The sequence below is a fragment of the Lepidochelys kempii genome, chromosome 21, assembly GCF_965140285.1.
Source record: "Lepidochelys kempii isolate rLepKem1 chromosome 21, rLepKem1.hap1, whole genome shotgun sequence".
NCBI classification, from domain to species: Eukaryota; Metazoa; Chordata; order Testudines; family Cheloniidae; genus Lepidochelys; species Lepidochelys kempii.
Genome location: NC_136400.1, coordinates 1,834,669 through 1,856,032, shown reverse-complemented (window position 1 = coordinate 1,856,032; position 21,364 = coordinate 1,834,669). Strand labels below are relative to the sequence as shown.

The following is a 21,364-nucleotide window of genomic DNA, read 5'->3' as shown; positions in this document are numbered from 1 at the left end:
CCAGCCCCGAGGGGCGGGGCGAGGCCAGCCCAGCCCAGCCCGGCCCGGCGGCGGCTGTCTGCCGCGCTGCGGGGGGGGGCGCTGAGGGCTGAGGGCTGCCGGGGGGGGGCGAGGCGCTGCGGGGGGGGCGCTGAGGGCTGAGGGCTGCCGGCCTGGGGGGGCGGGCGAGGCGCTGCGGGGGGGGCGCTGAGGGCTGCCGGCCTGGGGGGGCGGGCGAGGCGCTGCGGGGGGGGCGCTGAGGGCTGCCGGCCTGGGGGGGGGGCGAGGCGCTGGGGGGGGACCAGGCTCCTGTGACCCCAGAATGTCCCGGTGCGAGGGGGCGGCCCACGCCCGGCCCCTCAGGGCGCGGGCGCGGGTCAATTATTTTTTGTCAGGGTCCAAACTTCTTGGTCAGGGCAGAGCCAAAGTCCAGACTCCAGAACAGATCGTGAGAAACGCCGACCGCGGCGCCCGGGACAAGTCGAGAGACAGACCGCGGGTCTGCTCCAGCCTCTGGTGAGGGCCCGGTTGGGCCCCTGCTGCCCCCGGCGCTGTGGCCCCCACCTAGGCCCGCGGCCCCGGCTGGCTCCGCGTGGGGCCACGGCTGAGGCCGCCCGGCAGAGCCCAGCGCTGACGGAGCAGCCCCTGCAGAGCCGCCTGGCCGGGCACAGGGCTTGTGGCCTGGGCCTGGCTGCAAAACAACGTTTCCCTCCGGTGAGGCGCTCGGAGAGTTGCACGTTTGTTTTTCATTCTGATGTGGAATGGGAACAGAAACTTCCTGACCTTTTTTGTAAAACAAACAACCTCAGGCACAAAAGAGCCCCACTGGTGAGAGCAAACAGCCCTATGGTTAGGGCAGCAGGTCTCAAGTGGGGGTACTTGTAGGCCGGGGGGTACACAGAGGTCTTTCAGGGGGTAGGTCAACTCATCTAGATATTTGCCTAGTTTTACGACACGCTACATAAAAAGCGCTACCAAAGTCAGTACAAACTAAACTTTCATACAGGCAATGACTTGTTTATCCTGCTCTATATACTATGCACTGAAATGGAAATACAATATTTATATTCCAATTTATTTGTTTTATAATTACATGGTAAAAAATGGGAAAACAAGCGATTTATCAATAACAGTGTGCTGTGACACTTTTGTCTGATTTTTGTAAGCAAGTAGTTTTTCAGTGAGGTGAAAGTTGGGGTATACAAGACAAAGCAGACTCCAGACTGGAAAGGTTGAGAGCCACTGGGTTAGGCTGTACGCTGGGGATGTGGGAGACCCCAGTTGTTCTGCCTGGTCTCAGAGCCACTGGGCCATTGACTATTCAGGGGTCTCACTTCTCTCTTGCTTTGACCAGGAATTCCATTATGGACCTTAGAAACATTTCACAGCACAAGTTTTGTCGAAACGGAAATGTTTCAGTTTCAACAAATTGGCATTTTCCCATGGAAACACTTTTAGTCAAACGTTCCTGACCAGTCCTAATCATTTTAGCTGTGTGACAGAATGGGGAGCCAAGCCAGCCCTGCTGGTGTTTGAACCTTTGGTTACAGCACATCTCAGGTCTGCTGCATAGACCACAGAATCATCCTCCCGCCTTCAAACCAGGGGCTGTATTGCTCATTTGGGGGCTTCCAGGTTTGGTCTTCTTCTGGGGGGCAATGGACTCCTATGTGGTAATTTGCCACTGGGCACCTTTCAAGAGATGACTGTAAGCAGTGGGAAGTGTTCCAGTGGCTTGTTTGAACAAAAGGCTTTAAGGACTCTTCATTTTTAATAGTTTAATTATGAATGCATAAATATTACCTGTCAGCAAATAAAGCACTTCATGTATTTTTTGGATCTGCATCTTGCACGGAAATGGACCAGATCGGGCTTGTGTACTTAGAATGAAGGAAGATTAATGCTTCCACTACCTCATCAGAATCAGCATACCTCATTCCCTGTTATATTAATATCTAGTTACATCCCTCAATGTTAATGGCATATGACATGTTAGCTAGCCATGAGGCACTTCAAATGTCTGTTAAATGTCCATGGAACATACAAGTATTTTTTTTTAAGTTGTATATTATTTGCAACTAGCTGGGCACTTTATAGACATGTAAAAGACAAGGTCTTTGCTTACTGTCTAAGTAGAAGAACAGAGGGAAATGGGAGAGAGACAAAATAAAATGTCATGAATAAGCAACAAGTGAGGCAATGATATTGTTCTGCCATTTTTTCTCTACATGGAAGATTAGATTATTAAATTATTAGATTATCCCATTGTGCTCCAAATGCAGCTCAGACATGTTGCTGGTGTCATAGCTCAACCCCTGTCTGGGGTTTGTCTTTATTTACAAGGAAACTAAAAACAATATAACATACATTTAAAAGCAAGAAAGTTTTACCTCAATGCATCTGTTTTCAGAGCCTTGGTTGTGCTGTACCTTTGAGCTCTTTTATTTTATCAGTGTGTTTTATTTTATCAGTCTGTTCCCACCTTTTGCTCTGAGGTGCTGGAAAAACAGAATTTTCAAACTTTTCTACTTCACTCTGTTTTTCCTTTGCAGCTGATAATTTCTTGATCATTCAAGATGGGGGCCTTACCTGTTAATACTAAATTCTGTCTCCACCCAACAAGAGGAGGTAAGTGCATGGCACTCTGAAGCACCACACAACTCTTCCTTAAAATGGAGCCCCAGTAAGCTTGCATATAAATTCTGTGACTTTGATCCATTCCTCCCTACTAGAGATCCCAATTTGATCTAATCCATGGCATTTCTAATAAGTGTATCACTGTAGTATCCAGGCACTTAGGAGTCCAGGGCTTTTGTTACATGTTTTATACTCCAGCACTTGTAACTTTTGCTCTAAAAGGCTGTAGTATTATTTGGAATTTCACTTCCAGCTTTATTCCTCTCTCTCTCTCTCTCTCTCACTTTGTTGCAGGCCTAGATTTTGGCTTCTTGTTTTGCTCCACTTGTAACTTGCTCCTATCTAGTTTGTCCAGTTTTCAGGAGAAAGCTTCTGCTTTCCCCTAACGGGAGGGCAAAAATTCCAGCATTCCATTAGCAAGTCTCTGTGCCAACTAGGAGTTACACAGGATGGGGAAGTGTCGTGGCTCTCTTTCTAGGACACAGAGACAAAAAAAACCCTCAACCATCATTAGCAATTTTGCATTTTAGGCATACTTTCCCATCTAATGGCCTCTTTAAGGTAGTATTGACTTTTTCTACTGTTTAGATGAGGAAATAGATCAAAAAGAGAAGGTATACAAGGTTTCCAATGATTTAGTTGTAATATTCTGAAGTGATGTTAGTAATGGATGTAAGAATTTTTATTATAATTTTTAACCTGATTGTGTCTTTTAATGATTTCAAGTCTATTCATGATTACTGCATGTCACAGCACACAACTCATCCCTGATGGGTGACTTCGCCAGTTGGCAGTATTATACATATTTAAGAATATGAGGCACACTAGGATTGTTTTAAAGCGAAAAATGTGGTTTTAGGAGGAGAAGATGTATTAATTATCCAACACAATTCAATTAAAAATGCATACAAAATATTTTTAAAATAAATTATTTTAAAGAAAAATAGAAATTGTGATGGAAGAGGTGGTGTTGATAAATTGTATAGTCAATTTTTTGACCACACTTTGGTTCATTATGAAATATATTCAAGAGACCAAATAACCAGTGTCAGTCAGGTTTATTAATATGGTACTGGAAAAGGTTCTATGTGATACCAGTCTCTGAGGAGCCATCCCATGGAACAATGTTACATTCACCTTACACAGAAGCTGTGCTCCCCCAAGTTACGTGTTTCAGATGGTATTATTTATATCATGATTTTACAAGTTACATCTCTCTTTACACATCACTAAAATTCAACCCATCAGTTTGTCCCAGTTCCCTAACTTGTTCTGTTCCTTATCTTCGTTTTGTTTACAAGCATTCCAGGTACTTGTCCATGAAGGTGCTATGCTAGCTTGTACTAAGACATAGGAGGAATATATCTTGATTTTGACCAGTTTCCTATCCACTTACGCCAAATGCTTACTCCAGCAAATGCAAGGAGTTATGGGAAACTTATCATAAGTGAACTAAACTATGGGATAGGCCAGTTTAGGCTACATCACTGGTACAATGTTTGTGCTTCATGGTATTGGTGCTTAATGCATACTAACATACATACATATATATGATTGATGTACATTTATGTGCTAGCCGGCATATATTGGTCACTAGAGCTGTAGAAAATCATATTTGAGAATATGAATTAGAGAGAGATGTGGCTACTAGTGCAAAAAGGTCATCTACAGAATTGTCTCCGTATTGCCCATAGCAGTGTCATCTGAGTCATAATTAGTATTTATTGTTATGTGACAGTGATATAGTTCTGCACATTTACACTGCACTTTAAAGAATTCACTGTGGAATGCCTGTTCCGAAGAGATTACAGTCAAAGAGCCTGGTCCTACCAGGGCCTAAAATGCTCAGACTGAGTGAGTGACAATTCAGTTGGAGGTGAGGGTGCTCAGCACATTTCAGGGCTGAGCTATACATTTTTGAATTTCTGCGCTCATGTAGCTACTTGTTGTTGCTGTGAGGCCCATGTGAGTGGGTAATGCAGCAAAACGTCTTCATTTAAAAGATATTCAACATTATGCAACCTGACTACAGTGCTCACATATTCACAGGAAAATTGCTTACTGCAGATAACCTGAGTGAGTAATTTTATTGTCATGAACCTGGTGACATACAATATCTGGGATTCCCTTTTGTATCAGTGATTACTCCAAAGTGATAGATTGGCTTGTTATCAACATTGAACAGAGCAGAGCACCACACCTGTGGCATCTGACAACAACTTCAATGTAACTGAGCCTCCAAACCTTTCAAGGCTCAGCCTCCATAGTAGCAATCCACCCAATTGGTCAGAAATGTTCTTTATAAATATGAAGCTCTTCTGTCTGGAAATCAGAGAGAGTGTTTCCCAAAGCAGCAGCAGCCTGTGGCTTGGGTGTTTGGGATTAGTCTAATGAAGTTTGCATCTCCTAGTGCTGCTAAATCATCAGTGATATGACTGCCAGCCAGCAGGAATGATAAGAAAGCCAAGAGTTCATGTTTTCATAGCTTTATGTATCGGTTGGGCTTTGCTTACCCCATTATGGAAACTGCCTATTGCACCAAGGCATGAAATAGCCCTTATTCCCTGTGTGCTTACTGGGACCTGTCACAAATATTGTGAGAGAGCTAATCCCCATCAACAGGGTTCCTCATGCATGTTACTTACCTTCCGACAACCATGGAGCTATTCTGGGGAACCATAGTGAGATAAATTGAGTTAATTGTTTCATGGGATAAATTGTTAATAGCTGGTAATTTTCTTTAGATGAGTGAGAAATATGGTTCAGTTTGACTCAGAAAGAACACACCGCAAATCAGGGACTCTCAACAGATGGAAAATGGAGCAGCTGCCAAAAGAGGTTAAGTCCCTTTCTCGCCAAAGAAAACCACTGTCCCCCATCACAGCAGCAGGCTCACTTCAGGTGCACGCTGTACATGTCAAGGCACTGAATGGGCCTCATAAGAGAAAATAGTACCACATGCACCGATTATAACAATTCCATTCACCTCCTAAAATGACACTCAGCAGACACTGAAGAGCTAGTGGGCTGAACAGACTTTTTAAACATCTGCGTGGGTTAAAAAGCAGGGATAGTTTTCATCCTAGCCCCCAGCACTGCTTTTTGCTAGAAGATAAGATGTGCCAGAGCTAGAAAAGGAGACGCTTTGAGCTTATACCAACACATCCCTTCACCTTGTGTGTCTGTGGCACCTTTCCTTCTGAAGCAGTGACACTGGAGGCGCTGTATGTTTACGGCCCACGGGTTCTGTTCCTGGCACTGAGCTCCTGAGCGCCCTCCTCCACTCTGTGCCTTTGTTTCCGGTCCCACCCTTTGTCTGTCTTTCCTGTGTGGATTGCAGGCTCATTGGGGTAGGCACTGTCTCACCCTCTGTGCGTGCCTGTATACAGTGTCTAGTGCAATGAGGTCTCCATCTCCTGCCAGAATACCAATAATAAATAATGATGTGATGTGAAATAATAATATGGCCTAGTGGACAGACCACCGGCTGAACTTAGAAGATCTGGGTTCTATTCCTAGCTCTGACACTGGCCTGCTGGTTGAATGTGGGCAAAATTGTTTCACGGCTCTCTACCTCAGCTTCCCCATATATAGAATTGGGATAAGGATAGTGCCCTCCTTTGTGAGGCACTTTGAGATCTGCGATGAAAAGCACTACAGAAGAGCTAGCTATTACTTCTATTAATTATCATAATGGGAACCCAATCCTCCACCACTGAAATGCAACCACTTCTGGAAGCAGGCCCTGCTCACAGAAGCTGGCAAGGAAAGGGCTGATACTGCAAAAAGATACATACCTAAAAGGTACTGGACACTAGATATCAGAACATCCCAGTACGAACACATTCCACAGAGATAACAAGGAACAGGCAGACACATCCTAAAGACAGGGTCAGAAGGACAATATGATGGATAGAGTTGTTTTGTTCGAACCAACATGTACAAGGTGAGAGGTGGCACCTTGCTACGTAAAGGGGTTGTACCTCAATACGTCAGGAGTGGTGTGTAACTTGTTTGTACCTGTGTATAAGAATGCATCCCTGGGGCGGTATCTTTGTCTGGCATAGGGGGCAGTGGAGAGTCCCCCCACTGACTGAGCCGGTCCATTGCCAGGGGGCACATATTCGTAGTATGTCCTGCAGTGTCTGCGGGGAACTGGGCTTCGTTTGACAATAAACCTGGCCGGGTGCCTTCGTACCTTATCAGCGTCTGTGGTCATTGGGGGTTCTCTCAGGGTCTGCTGTGCCAGCGATGTGCAGAGAAGGGGCAGCACACAGAGGGAACACACTCATGCAGTGACTGTTATCAACATTGAACAGAGCGGAGCACCACACTGGTGGCATCTGACTACAATTTCAATGTAACTGAGCCTCCAAACCTTTCGAGGCTCAGCCTTCATAGTAGCAATCCACCCAATTGGTCAAAAATGTTCTTTATTAAGTCCATTAATAAATCATCCACAGAGAATCCTCTGAGTCTGTCTTATCAGATTGTAAAGATGTGATATTGTATAGGGTGATTGTGGTGCAACAACCTCTCTGATTGTACAGAAAATAATCTGCTTTAGAAAGCATCAGAGGAGGAAGAAAGTGTTTGCTGATACAATGCTTAAATTAGCAATTAATATTCAATATCTCCCTTCCAACTGTAAAGTCTTAATTATTCTTGTTCAAGTTTTAGACCAATTAGCGAAGAGCTAAGGAAGGTTCATTTTTAATACTGTATCTTTCACTCAATAATAATGGGGGATTTTGGATATCTCCAGATTGACTAGAAACATGCCATCTTAGGATGGGATATAGACATAACATTTCTAGACACCATTAATGACTGCTTCTTGGAGCATCTAGTCCTAGAATGCACAAAGGGAGAGGCAATTCTTGATTTCAACTAACGTGGCACACAGGATCTGGTCCAGGAGATGAATATAGCTGAACCACTCAGTAATAGTGACCATCATGTAATTAAATTTAACATCTTTACGGGGGGCGGAAATACCAAAGAAACCCACCGCAGTAGCATTTAACTTCCAAAAAAGGGAACTACAGAAAATGAGGCTAGTTAAACAGAAATTAAAAGAAGCAGTCAGAAGAGTAAAATGCCTGCAAGCTGCATGGAAACATTTTAAAAACAACATAATAGAGGCTCAAACCAGGCAGCAAACCAGGTCTTGGAGAGATTTTATCCCCACAAAATAGCCCTGGGTCTCTAGATGCAGATGCTGACAATGCAGTGATCTCTGAACCAGCCAATTTTTATGTTGGTGATTGAGAGATTTATCTGTAAGTGCTTTTCTCGTACCTGCTCTGCATGCTCACCATGCTGACCAGGGTTTAATGGTGACGATAGAGCTAATTCCTCATTAAAGTCCGTTGCATGTGGATGGTGTGACCGCAGACTAATAAGACATGGTGAGACAACAATACATCCACTTGGAGGATAGTATAAAGTACCTAAGCAATAAGGAAATATTTCCATTCAGTTTCTCTCAGGAACCCCAGTAGTGTCTTCTGTCACTCTGTCACCATCAGATGAGCATCTTAAGGAAGATGGACTCCACTGATGATTGATGCATCTGAGACACACACAGGAAAGAATGGCCCCCACTACACATGTCTACTATCCTGTATCCTAATGGCTATGACATACCTAGTATGTCTGACTGCAGTAGCTTACTAGCTAGGTGAAAGGCAGTCAACTCTGTGATCTTGCCTAGAGTTCTTGAGCATAAATAGAGAAATCTCACATTTGTCTTAACTAAACTTGAAAGGGCATTGCACTCTCCCATTAGTTCACCACTCAAAGTTACACTTGGGCACTAGGTTTCTCAGTTCTTGTGATAAATGCACCCGGTGCCCTCCCTTGAACCTCACCAGGTGTCCTAGTTTGCCCAGACGCTTATAAGAAAACAAAATACAGTGGCTGTCACAGGAAATTGATGGTGCACCCACCTTCTTCTAGCAACGATTCCCCACTCACTGCTCCATGTCCCTGCCAGCATGCTCTTCAGGGAGCATGAAGACTATACTCCCTCACTGAGCCACATGTTCCAACGCTATGACTCCTTCCTTCCCTTCCCTTCCTGCTGGTTTTCCCACTGAATGCCTGGTAGCATATCTTTTTGGTAATTCTGAGTCCTCCACTCTGCTAAGTATGCTCCCTTTGGCAAACGCATGCCAACAGCCTTCAAAGGGCAGGCAGCAAGTGGTGCCAATGCCTCCAGGCAGGCAGAGATTTGCCTGACATTTGCAGCACTAGGGAGTAACTGACACCCGCTGTAAACCCCAGGGCAGAAGTTCGGCTAACACCGCAGTAACTGGGCACCGTGCCATGCATACAGCTGAACTCTGGTGAGGCATTCACAGCCTCTGTGTGTGTAACAGCCATGGGAGTCAAGGGCAGCTTCCCCAGATCAGGATGACAATACCTGCCATTGAGGAGTGGCTGGCGCCCCTGGCAGCTGCAGGAAACACTGGTCTGGGTGGGCAGATTAACCGTCAGAAATACAGAACCTTCCAGAGCAGAGTAACCTCTTTTCTGGTCACTTGAAATCAGAATGGGTCCTACTGGTCATGCCTCGCTTGGGGCGAACCACCTTTAGAACAGCCACACATGTCTTGTTATTTTATTGCATTTTGCTGAACTCTGCTCTCTCCAAAATCTTCCCAGGGAACAAGCCCCTTATCTCTCTGTACCCTCTTTCACCCCTATTGCCAGAAGCTGAGTAGGCTGTTTCCCTCTCAAGACCTTTTCATCTGATGACAGTCCCGATTCTCCAGTCCTTCAGATTTATTTTCTGAGGCCTGGAAGGGGGACCTAGCTCTCCGCAATCAGAGTCATGCTCTGTGCTACATCTTCTGAGCTGTATATGCTTCGCAGTGTCTAGTCCTTTGCTCATGTATTTATTTAGCATAGACTCTATTGTTTCAACTTTGTTTCCAGGTTTTGCAGCTCCAGTCTCGTGGAGCTGTGCTCCTCCGCTGGGGGTGATTTCCGTTCTCTTCATTCTGCTTGCACGGTCACTGGTTCTTCCTCCTCTGCCCTGCAAAAACCTGCTTTAGTCTCCCAGTGCATTTCTTCCTCCAGTCCCTCTAGCCAGATCGCACATGTGGCCTGTGCAGATCACAGGAATAACATCAGTGAAGGACAGACCAGAGTCCCGGGCTGCTGTTCCAGCCAGCATCCTTCCTTCCCCGCTTGCCCATGGCAGTTATTCTTTGGGCTATTGGACAAATCTCCCTCTCCATCCTTTGGTCCTTTCTCATCCTTGGGGAGTTTGTCAAAGGGACTAAGAAAGAGAAGCCGTTTTGTAATTGGCTCTAGATATTGGTGGCCAACTTGAGACACCTGGAACTTTATTTTCCAGAGGTGTGAGCACCTGCAACTCCCACTGACTTCAGCTGCACTCACAAGTGCTCAGCATCCCGACACTCCCCCAAAGGTGTCTCCGGCTGGGCACCCAATAGTGAAGGAAGCCTAGAGCCCAACAGAGTGCGGGAACGTGCCACAGGAGGTTCCTCATACCCAGCAACCCCTACATGGGTCAGAGCCCTGTTCAGCTGCAGGAACAGATTTCTGGCTGCACCTTTCAGTGCAGAGAACATGAGGCAGAATTGGATGAGTATCATCAGCCCTGGGGGCAGAGGGAAGTGTGTGTACTGTGTGAATGAGAATTGGACCATTTTCACCATGGGTTTCTCTCTGTCTTTGCCAGCACAATAATCGGGTTGAGGCATCCTGGCAGGGCAGTGTGTATCTGAGACACTTGTCCAGCTGATTTACCTTGAATCTTCACACAGACCTTTATTCACCAGAGCTGCCACCTTGCACCAGTGCCACATCTACGCACGATTTTGTCCTATACTGAAATTCAGGTATCCACAAATATGCACATTAGCTCAATAATGAAATTGCATTAACTATTCACATGATAGCATGTCAGTGTCCCTACAGTTCTTCCCCCCCCCAACCTCCTCCCACCCCACCCCTGCCCAAAGGTGTAACCCCTAGGAGAGGATGAAAGACCCGTCACTGGGGCCAGGGCTGAGAAAAGAAAGCCGTCAGCAGTGGTGACAAGAGGAAAGGGGAGAAGTGAGGCGGGAAACTGGGAAGAATAGAGAGGGAGTCAGGGCAGCTGAGAGAGCAAGCAGGTGGATTTGTTGTAGAACACTCAGTACCACAATAAGGGCTTCTGCTTCCCCCAGCACAGAGCCTGCCAAAGCCGCTCTCCAGGAGACCTGCCTTCCTCTGGCTTTCCTTGCAGAACAGGAAGCAACTCCTTGCCACTAGCTGCTCCGGCCCCACCTCACACAACCCTTCTGTGCTTGGACAACAGGGCCTGGCATCCCTGAGATCCAGCTGCAAGGCTCAGAGGAATGTCGTTATTTTCCTCTCTTCTCCGGCTGCCGTCCCCGCTCCCCAGTCCTGGGCATTTGGGTTACACAGCAATGTGCTGGTGTGGCCTAGGAATGAAGAACCAGGCTGGAAATGGCTGCCTTGACTTGGAGGCTGGAGTAGATACACTAGGGAGGGCCATTCTGCTTACTCGGATCACAGAGTCCCGAGAGCCAAGTGCACCCACTCCTGGAGCCCGGGACCAGACACTTCCCAATGAAGCACAAGGCATCGTGACTCCATAGCCAACCATATTACATGTGCTTCTAGTTAGACAACCATTCCATTTAGGGGGAAATCCCCGCACTGCATTTATCAGCGGGGACACAGAGAGATGAGATGTCAGAGCTGCCATGTGGGGGAGCCAGGCTGTGTTCATCTCAGCAACCTTTCCATTGGCTTTCTTCAGGCCCTTCCGGGTGGGTGAGCCCTTCGGCCCAGGGAAAGTCTTCGGGGTGGACGCTCAAAGTACAGGACGTGGGTTGGCACGATGATTCTCTCTGGCTCACAGTCCACATCAAAAACTGATCAAATTGGGGTGAGCAAGGCTCTGCAACGCTCTGGTGAGGGGGACCTGTATCCTGTACGGGCATTGCGGGCATATGCAGTTCAGTAGCCACCCCATAAGGGTCCCCAGCTCCTGCACGGGGACCGTTTCTTCCTTACCAAATTCCAGTTCATGGCAGTGTTTAGGAAAGGGCTGTAATTCTGGGCTTGACACTGGGAGAATATGACTCCCACTCTTTGCACACAGGGGCTGAGTGCATTTGAGGTTAAAGGACACTAGCGTTCCAGGCCCTATGAGGCCTGTCTGCAGCTACCTGATGGGACGCCAAGGCAGGTAGTGGGCCATAAGCACAGCAGGTTTTAACCATGTCTGCTTACCTCCCCCATCTGTCACCTCGGATGTACTGCAGCATCCCCAGGGCTGAGGGTATGCAGCCGTAGGCACAGCACTGGGCTTACAAGAGAGTGTGTAATTCAGCAAGGTGCTCGCAGCTGGGCCTCAGGCAGACTGTGATTTTCTCTTGGCATGGCAGGCACTGCATGCAATGGGACCAGGAACTCGCTCATTTAGGCTCCAGATCCACAATGGCATCCTAAGGGCACCTCCGTACAAAAGGGGGCAACGTATCTAATCCCTGAGGAAAAATGTGAACCATGGGTTAGGACACTACCCTGGCAGGACTGCCCGCCATATGCTTTACCATGGCGCTAGTGGGGTTGTTGAGGTCCCCCGTTGCCTCAAAAGGGATGAAAGGGGGAGGGATGCTAATGGGCAATTGAAGGTGCCCAGAAAACCTCCTAGTCTGATGATTGGCTCTGCCTGCGGTGGGAGCACTCAAAGAATTGGCAAGGGATGAATGGGGTGCAAGGGACCGCACAGGGAACCTGGGATGCAATTTGACTGATAAAGTTGCTACCTGGTTAAAACCCATCTCACTTGTTCTTGCCTTCTTCCCTGTGGTGAGCACACAAAAGAAAACCATTTGCTTTAGGGGAAATCCCCTAATTGCATTTATCAGTGGGAATACAGATAAATATTTAAGTCTCAGAAGATTTGGAAGTCACACTTTGCAGTAGCCCCGAGCTGTCTGCCGACTGAGTCAGCAGACAGATCTTGCTCAGTCCCATTAACATGGGAGCACAGGGAGTGGGAGCTGCAGCTTATGGAAATCCACAAAGGTCTAACCAGCCAAATTCCCCAGCCAAAGCTGGGCACATCCTTTGCACTGCCAAGAAGTGATCCTCTCCCTTAACTCTGCCCATTTCCCTGTCTCCCCCAGCAAGCAGATGGGACAGTTCATAATGGCAGAGAGAACTGGAGCCTGCAGAGCACTTAGAAAAAACAAATCCCTACCAATATTTGCTCTGCAACACCCACATATCTGTTGGCCTGGCTGGTGCTGAAGGGTTATTTTCTGAAGTATTTCTAAACCTGCAGCCTGCCAGACACGCTTGGCTGGCAGCTGGGGTTTCCCAACATGAACAGCATGGGTCACAGGCGTCCAGGAGCCTGCTCTTTCTGCACGTCTGGGGAAATCCTGATGCCTAGCACGAGGCGGTGCATAAAGATGATGCCACTGGCAGCATTGTGGGAATGAAGGCCTCCGCAAAGCAGGCTGCACATGCAGATCCAGGCCGCCCAGTGCACACTCCCCTCCACAGACAACCGGCGCTGTCGCTGAGAACCACTCTCGGGGAGAGGTGCGGGCCCCACCATTCCTCCAGCCTCTGCTGAGAAAGCACAGCGCACTGCAGCACTCTGAGGGTCATTTCCAACGCACCTGAGATAGGCAGAGCGGAGCTTGGTTTGGTCCGTTTGGTCTATGGAAGTCAGTGGAGTGGCACCCACGTAGAGCAGGTTTGTATTTGGCCCAGTGTCTGGGACTGGGCCCAATCCAAAATCCTGGAACCAAACTCTGGGAAAATTCAGAGCCAGACTTTGTGGCGTAGTTAGGCCTGGAAGAAAGCCCGGCTGCAGCGCCCCTCTGGTGAGCTGCCCATGTGGGGCACCTCTGTCCCAGTGCTGCAGCTCCATTAGCTAAGCTGTCAGGAAGCTGCCACTCACCCCAAGGGGCTGGCCCACGACTAGGATCGCTCAGTGCTATGGTAATACAGATAATTAACAATAATATGCTGCTTGGAGAGGGGACCTTTGTCACTTTCTATGCAACATGCACACCAGCTCCCCTGCATGCCCCATTCCTGATTTCTCTTCCAGGCAGCCGGATCTTGTGTTGTGGCCCATCACACATTATACCCCTGTACCTCTGGGGCTAGATTCCCAGTTACACTGGGGCCCCAGTATGCCCTCTGGCAATGTGTGAAGAAGCCTTGGGGGCAGAAATATCCTGTGGAAATGCCCCCTCCTCAGGAAGCCTCCCCCGCAGGTATATGGGCTCTGTGCCCGCTCTGCTCCCAACCCCAGGGACAGGGGAGATGGTTTGGGTAGCTGGGAGTTGGGTCAGAATATAGTGCTACTAGGACAACGCTCTGCTCCCCAGGACTCAAGGGGAGCGTGGGAAACAGTGCCTAGGTCAGAGCCACGCTGAGCTGGGAAAAGTCCCAGACAACAGGAAACACAACGGTAACTTCATATCCCCGGAACCCCACATTCACCCTCATCCCTGTCCCATCACAGGAACAGAGAGACTATCAGACCCTGCCATGTTATCCCACCACACAGCCCTGTGCTCTGCCGTCCCTTTAGTGCCCATCCCACTAGTTCCACCCAGCCACCTGCGCTGGACACCAGCAGATTTGCAAGTGAACGAGAGCATGCGAGGCACTCTCCTAGCTAGCCAGGACTAACAGGAGCCTGGTCGGAATGCTGTGTGGACACTACTTCTGGTTTCAGAGTAACAGCCGTGTTAGTCTGTATTCGCAAAAAGAAAAGGAGTAGTTATGGCACCTTAGAGACTCACCAATTTATTTGAGCATGAGCTTTCGTGGGCTGCAGCTCACTTCATCGGATGCATGAGCTGTAGCTCACGAACGCTTATGCTCAAATAAATTGGTGAGTCTTTCTAAGGTGCCACAAGTACTCCTTCTGGGTGGCACAGCTGCAACAATCTGTGTTGCCATTAAAATCTTCTCTCCAGCATGAGCAGGATTCAGCAGTTACAGCCACTGCATTGACCCTTTCGTTCACAGCCGGTAGGTTGTATATGTGTGAGATGTATTCCTTTCACTTGTTCCAAACATTTCACTCCGACCCTTTCTCAAGAGCAGAGATTGGCTGAGGGGAAGCAGAGTCTGCCTGAGAGGCTCTGCTCAGGGGCTCTCATTTAAACAAATGATCCCTGGAGAGGAGCACACAGAGGGCCACGCATACTTACTGTTGACAGGAATAATAAACATCACCTCACATGGAAATGGCAAGCCAGAGTTGCCTTCCACATGTTATTTTTCTGTTGCCAAGCTAAACATTCCACAGGTAACACTTTGTCTCTGCAAAGCCCAACAGGCAGGAGACCCAGGCAGTAGCAGGAAGGTCTGCAGAGAGTGGACACGTGGGAATGCAGTGGAGAGGAACCAAAAGGGGAGACAATGGCACTGGGGAGGTTGCAAGGTGCTTCCCTGGGAAAACTCAGCTAGGGGCCAATGTCAGGGTGACCCACTTGTTACCCCAGCTGATCGACTCAGGTCATTTGCCTGGATGAACACAGGGCCAGATCCAGCACCCACCAAAGTAAACCAAAAGACTCCCCTTGAGTGAGAGGTTTGCCATTGACTTCAGTGTCCAGGATTTCATCCATTGACCTCAGTGGGCATTGGCTCAGGCCAGCAGTGAGTCGGGCAGTGTCCTGGGGCAGAGCCCTTTCCTCCTAACCAGCTGTTTTGAATCCTCCGTTCCCCTTTGGCTGCTGCTGGGCCTGGGTCTTGCACCTTCATGCACCTCTGGTCATCCATGTGACAGCGTGTTTCCTTGAGACACAAGAGGTAAGAGTTTCAAAAGCAAGTGCTCAGCGTGAGCCTAATGCTGTCTCCGCCAAAGAGGGTGGGAATTGACCATTGATTTCAATGGGACTTCAATGGGACCATTGACCATGGGAGCATAGTTAGGCCTGCACTGACCTAGAAAATCTCTTACAAGATGTATTATCCTTTTGAAGGCTCAGATATCCTCCTCTGGGGTCATCCATCTGCTTGACATGGGTTCTGAGCCCAGTCACATTAAGAAGCCCATTGATAACATTAAATCTATTCGGAGGAAGTGTAAACACATATATACGCATGGTTCCACCTGTGGCATGGTTTTCTGCTTTGGCCTGAGGAGCTCAGAGGCCAACAGTCCCTTGTCCTTTTTTCAGCAGTTATCCTTTACTTTAGTTATTCCCAACTCAGGTGATACCACTCCCTGTGTGGGCATTCTTCTGGAGTGTGTGTGTCCTCCAATCAAAATATCTAGGGTCCTGCACTAAATGAGGAAGACAGTGTTGTAGAGAGAAGGGGCCTTCCCTAGAAGGGAGCCAGAAAGGGGACAGGACAGTGTTTGGACTCCCAAATCCTACTGCTTTTTCTTACGTCCTTCCACAATTTCTCCTTTCCATTCTCTCTACCGTACCAGAACACTAAGCCCTCTTTGGCTGCTGCCACACTCTGTTCCTGATTTCCAGCACTTCCAACCATGGCTCCACACCCACAGCTCACATCTGAAACCCATGCTTCTCTGTCAGGCCTCCCAGCCAGTAGTAACAACCATTCAGCTCTCCTTGCTCCTTTTGTTTTCTACACTGATGTCTTTAGATTGCAAGATTGTCAAGACTGGGGCTGCATTGCTTTGTAGGGGATCTTCTGTCTGTTGGAAAGTGCTGTTTTCAGGCAAGTGTAATGTAAATGATAACAAGAGTTGGAGAAATACCTGCCAAAAGGTGTGGGTGAATGTTTACCCAACATGTTTAATGAATTTGCTTCAGTTCATGTTCACATCCCTTTTGTGTTCACTTTACACAAACATTGGTGTGACTAAGTAGGCATGAGTATTCACAGAAAGCAAATTAGTGAATCACATGCTCAAGAATTCAGTGCAGGAAATGCTTGTGATACAATGTTGTTTGACCTACCTAGCCAGTCACAACTGAGCAACACTGCTGGAATTTCAAATACTTGAATGCCTAATGAACGCAGAGCTGTGTTTGTGACCCATTCATAAAGGAAAGAAATTCCGAAGAAAATCCCTTGAATAAATTCAGTAACAATTTGAGGAACTCATGAATATTCCACATGCAGAAGAAGCTAAAGAGGCCTGATCAATTATTTACTCTGAATTATGCACTCTGCTCTAATAATAGTTAATAAAGTTGTCTGTTTCTGCTGTAAGAAATATACGCTTCCCTATTGATTCCCAAACCTAACTTCATATTTAATAATTTTATTAAGATGACGTTAAAATAAAAAGAACACAGTACAGAGTTTAAGCATAGAAGTTTCTGGTTATCGGGGAATAAGGTACAAATTATCAAGGGGTGCAAAGTTCAGTTTAGGATCGGGTGGCGTAAGGCAGTGCTTGTCAAGCTATCTGATGTGGGGGACCGGCAATTTTTTTCCCAATGTGCGCGCAGACTGGCAGCTGATGGCTTGCAGACCGGCACCGGTCCGCGGACCACCACTTTGAGTAGCACTGGCATAAGGAATACATAATCTGCAATAAGAAAAGGAGTACTTGTGGCTCCTTAGAGACTAACCAATTTATTTGAGCATGAGCTTTTGTGAGCTACAGCTCACTTCATCGAAAGCTCATGCTCAAATAAACTGGTTAGTCTCTAAGGTGCCACAAGTACTCCTTTTATTTTTGCGAAGACAGACTAACACGGCTGTTACTCTATAATCTGCAATATCCCCGATTAGGGGTAAAAAGTTAACGGGTCAAAGTACAGACATTGAGATATGGGGGTATGTTTTTCATATAATGGCTATGTTCAGGTGTGAAGTATAATGCGTGGATACAATGATGAGGATGGATTTACCCGCATTTGGTGAGATTTAATGTTCAGAGAGCTCAGATTTCCAAGGAGAAAGACATGTTGCATCTCAAGATAAAGTCTCCTTCCACGGCCTAAATCCTGTTGGCTCCAAGGTTAGCTCAGTGGAGGGGAGGAAATGTATTGAGTGGTATAAAAAGTCAGGGAATATTAGAGCAGGAGAGGCTAATGCAAAGTTAAACATGCTGACATCGCTGAGCTTTCAAATGTGTATTTGGAAGATAATTTGTTATCATCTTGGTCCAAAGTTAACCTGCTTGAAACCTGCTGTCTGGCATTTGGCCTCCTGGCCAATGACTGAGACAGGAGTAAACAGTCTAAAAGGGCTCCAAGCTCATGTTTTGATTAAGTGTTTTCCTGCCAGGTTCAAAAAAATTCTCTTTGTAGATGGAAGTTCACTAGGACCAGCAATGAAGATCATTAGCACTGTGCCCCTCCCCCAATGGAATATGGACTTCAGGGCCCAGGGTCTTAGAGTAGTCATGCCTTGCCTGCTTTGGAAGGGTGAGCAGTGACCTAGTTTGGTAACGCTCCTATGCCAGTTCTTTTCCGAAGGGCCTTTTGCAAACTGCTCTTTGATGGCAGCAAAGGTTAGGCAGAGGGGACTCTCTCCTGAAGCTAGCCTCTTTCCTGAGCACTCGGAAGCCCCACAATACAAACTTAGGATAAAAAGGTGGGGTGGGAAGTCAGAACTAGTGACATTCTGGCAATGAGGGTTGTGGGGGCAGGAGGGGAATAAATCTCCTTTTTTTCTTACAGATACCTGGAAAGTCCAGGTGCTTTGATGGTAAATAGGTGGTGAGGTGCTGGAAGCTGAGTGTTTCCTATGTAGACAGTGCCCATTCCCAAACTTTAAGCAGAGGTAGGAAGCAGCCAGGGAAAGGTAGGGGGAGCTGGGAAAACCTATATCGTCTTGGCTGCCACAAGCTGAGCTGCAGCATAAAAAATCGAAGAATAGAGCCCAGCCTGCAAGGCATTTTATCCCAAAGCAGGGGGAAGGAAATTCCAGCCACTACCAGTTGCAGCTCAACTCAATTCAAACTCAGCTCAATACAGTGACCAGCCTGACCTCAAGCCAGATTCAGCTCAATTTGAACTCAAGTTAATTCAGTTTAATGCTGCTTCAGTCATGATTATTACTGTATTGCTCTCTTTGCAGAAGCCGATTCTGTTAAGCTGAATTAGAGCTGGAACACATGTGCAATGTTGAACAGATGCAGCCCCATCTTCCTCCCCAGCATGTCAGGAGTTTTACTGTTGCCTGCTACAGAAGCTCCATGAGACAGGAGATGGAGGTGGATTCGAAAGGTGCCACGTCCCACTAGCCAGTCCCCACTTCCAAAGGGTTCCAGTCTGAGCCTTGTCGGCCCAGGTGCTGGAATGAGGGGCGTGGCTGCACCCCCGGGCATACACAGAGGTTACAGTTTGGTTCACTGGCTCTCAGCGCCCCCCACTGTACAAATTGTTCCAGTGCCCCTGCTTGTCTGCTCCAGTCACAGCCATCACTGCAGCTGCGCCAGTGTGAACCCCGAGTGCAGACGGCCACCCTGCTCTTTGCACTGGTGCAGTTTTCCCCTGCTTGAAACTGGAGTAACCCTCACCAGTGCCAACAGCAGGACCAGGCCTGCTTCTGCTCCCTGTGCAGCCAGTGGCCACAATGGGGTAGGGCCGGGATCTTACCATCACTACACCAGGGGTCTGCTCCACTGCAGCTAGAAACGGAGAAATCCCCAATGCAGGCCAGGCCTCAGACTGTAACACACACCAGAGCTTTCTGTCCCCTGACCTAGAGACCTCGGGCTGAGGAATCGTCAGAAGCAATCACCACATTTTTGTATAAATTATCGCAGCTGCCCACTCTCTCCTCATGCTGCTGCCCCTCCTTGACTACGTGGCTCTCCTAACGCAGTCAAGGCTGTGGATCATGCTGCTCTTGCCAGCTGCCAAGGCGCTCTCCCTCTCCGTTTGTGGTTTAGTGGCTGGGTTCCATTCAGCCCAATGCAGGAGACCACTGAGAAAGGAAGAAGCATTTATGGACCTGTTTAAAGACTCCAGATTTCTCCCCGTCTTTCCTGGGGGCTTTTTCTTTTCCTTTTCCTTTGTCCATGGGGGTATCCATGCTGGGCCAGGCCCTGCAATTCTGTCCCTGGCAAAGTTCTCTCCCGGGAAAGGCAGCCAGGGATCCCTTGCAGCTTCCATTGTAACATTTTAGTGGCTCGCAGGACTATAATGTGCAATGATCATAGAAGAAATAACAGCTAGCACTGGGGTCTGCTTGTTTATAGGCCTCTCCTCCTTGGATAGTCCACAGAAAGGCAAGACGTGGAAGCTGCAGGGAGGTGTGGGGCTGGGGATGCAAGGCTGATTGAGAAGGATGGGGGGTGGGGAAGCTTTTAGGGGTTTCTTTCAATGGAGTTTCTGGGCTAACTACTTGGGATCCTTCTGAGCCAGTTGCAGCTGCTGGCTTGTGACCCTAGTTTAGTCAGTCAAAAAACAGGAACCATTTACAAGACAAGAAATCACTTTTCCACAGTGAGGAAGCAAATCTCGGTATCCCTAGTAAGAGCAGCAGCAGCTCTGATCCTGCCTCAATTAGGGAAGCGAGGAGAGGGGAATGTTACTGGAGAGCGACCAAGAGCTGGAAAGGAACCAGCCAGCAGGGACAGGAGCTGGGGAATGTGAAGAGAGCAAGGGGGAAGCCCAGTCGGAGGAGAGTGAGAGAGAGCTCTGTGGCAGGAAGAGAGATGCCAGTGGGGCAGAGGGGAGAGATAGGAGATGCTGACATTTTCTGGCAGGAGCCTAGAGATAACAACCTGGAGAATTGCCACCCTCCACCCCACGCTGATCACATCCCACACCCCTGACACCTCCCCTCCTACTGTTCTGCAGCCAGAGACAGGGATGAACAATGCACATTTGATGCTGGCTGTCATTCCCTTTGCCCTCACCCCATGCCCACCCTTTGATTCATGGCAACCCGCCCAACAGCCTCCTTCCAGGTGCTTGGGTGGGGTGTTGCATCCCTGCGCTGTGCAGGTGTCACATAGGCTGTGGTAGCATGACTGGGTGCCCAGCTCTCTCTCCTCCACCAGTGAAGGCAAGTGCCAGTCCTTCCCAGTGATATAGGCAGCTGCCTCAGGGCCATGTCTAAAAGGAGCAACAAAGGGTGAGGTCACCTGCTCTCCCAGGAGCAAAGGATCCTGCAATCCCCTCGTAAGGCGCGAATGCAGAGCGAGCAATTGCCTGGCAGGCCCTGGCTGCAGGAGGGTGCAGAACTCAAACCAGTGTCAAGAAATATTAGGCCACTGCTGCACCCCTTTTACCCAGCTATGGTGGCCACAATAGTTCCCTGGGGAACTCCGGGCTGGTGCCACCACCCTTGGTGTAGGGGCATGCAGGGTAGGCGGCGGCGTGGTGGGAGTTGAGAGGGAATGGACAGAGCAGCCCGTGGGCAGCCATACAAGGCTGCCGTAAGCTACAGGAGCCCGGAGGGACATACCAAAGTGGTGTGCTTTCTGTGCTGCACCTCCTGAGAGGCCCAACACAGGATGCGGCTCTCCCACCAGCATGGCCATGACCTAGGGTGACCAGAGGTCCCGATTTTATACAGACAGTCCCGATTTTTGGGTCTTTTTCTAATATAAGCTCCTATTACCCCCCCATCCCGATTTTTCATATTTGCTGTCTGGTCACCCTATCATGACCCTGTACTCTACCAGCCAGATTTAAAAAGGGGTTTATTCATGGGTGGGGGTAACCCCAGCTAGAAAAATGACATGGCTGTCACACGTTGGGCACATATCTCATGGTTGTCTCCATGGGGACGGAGCTGCTGGAATCGATGCAGTTTTGTTGTATCATGTAAA

At 48.2% G+C, this 21,364-nt stretch overlaps 1 long non-coding RNA gene across 1 annotated transcript; it reads left to right on the top strand.

The window, feature by feature from the left end:
• Window positions 1-231: 231 nt before the first annotated feature.
• Window positions 232-19,859, top strand: LOC140901314 (uncharacterized). The gene is made up of 3 exons (XR_012155818.2): window positions 232-693; window positions 2,532-2,607; window positions 18,658-19,859. It is a non-coding gene; the product is annotated as an uncharacterized LOC140901314 (long non-coding RNA).
• Window positions 19,860-21,364: the final 1,505 nt, after the last annotated feature.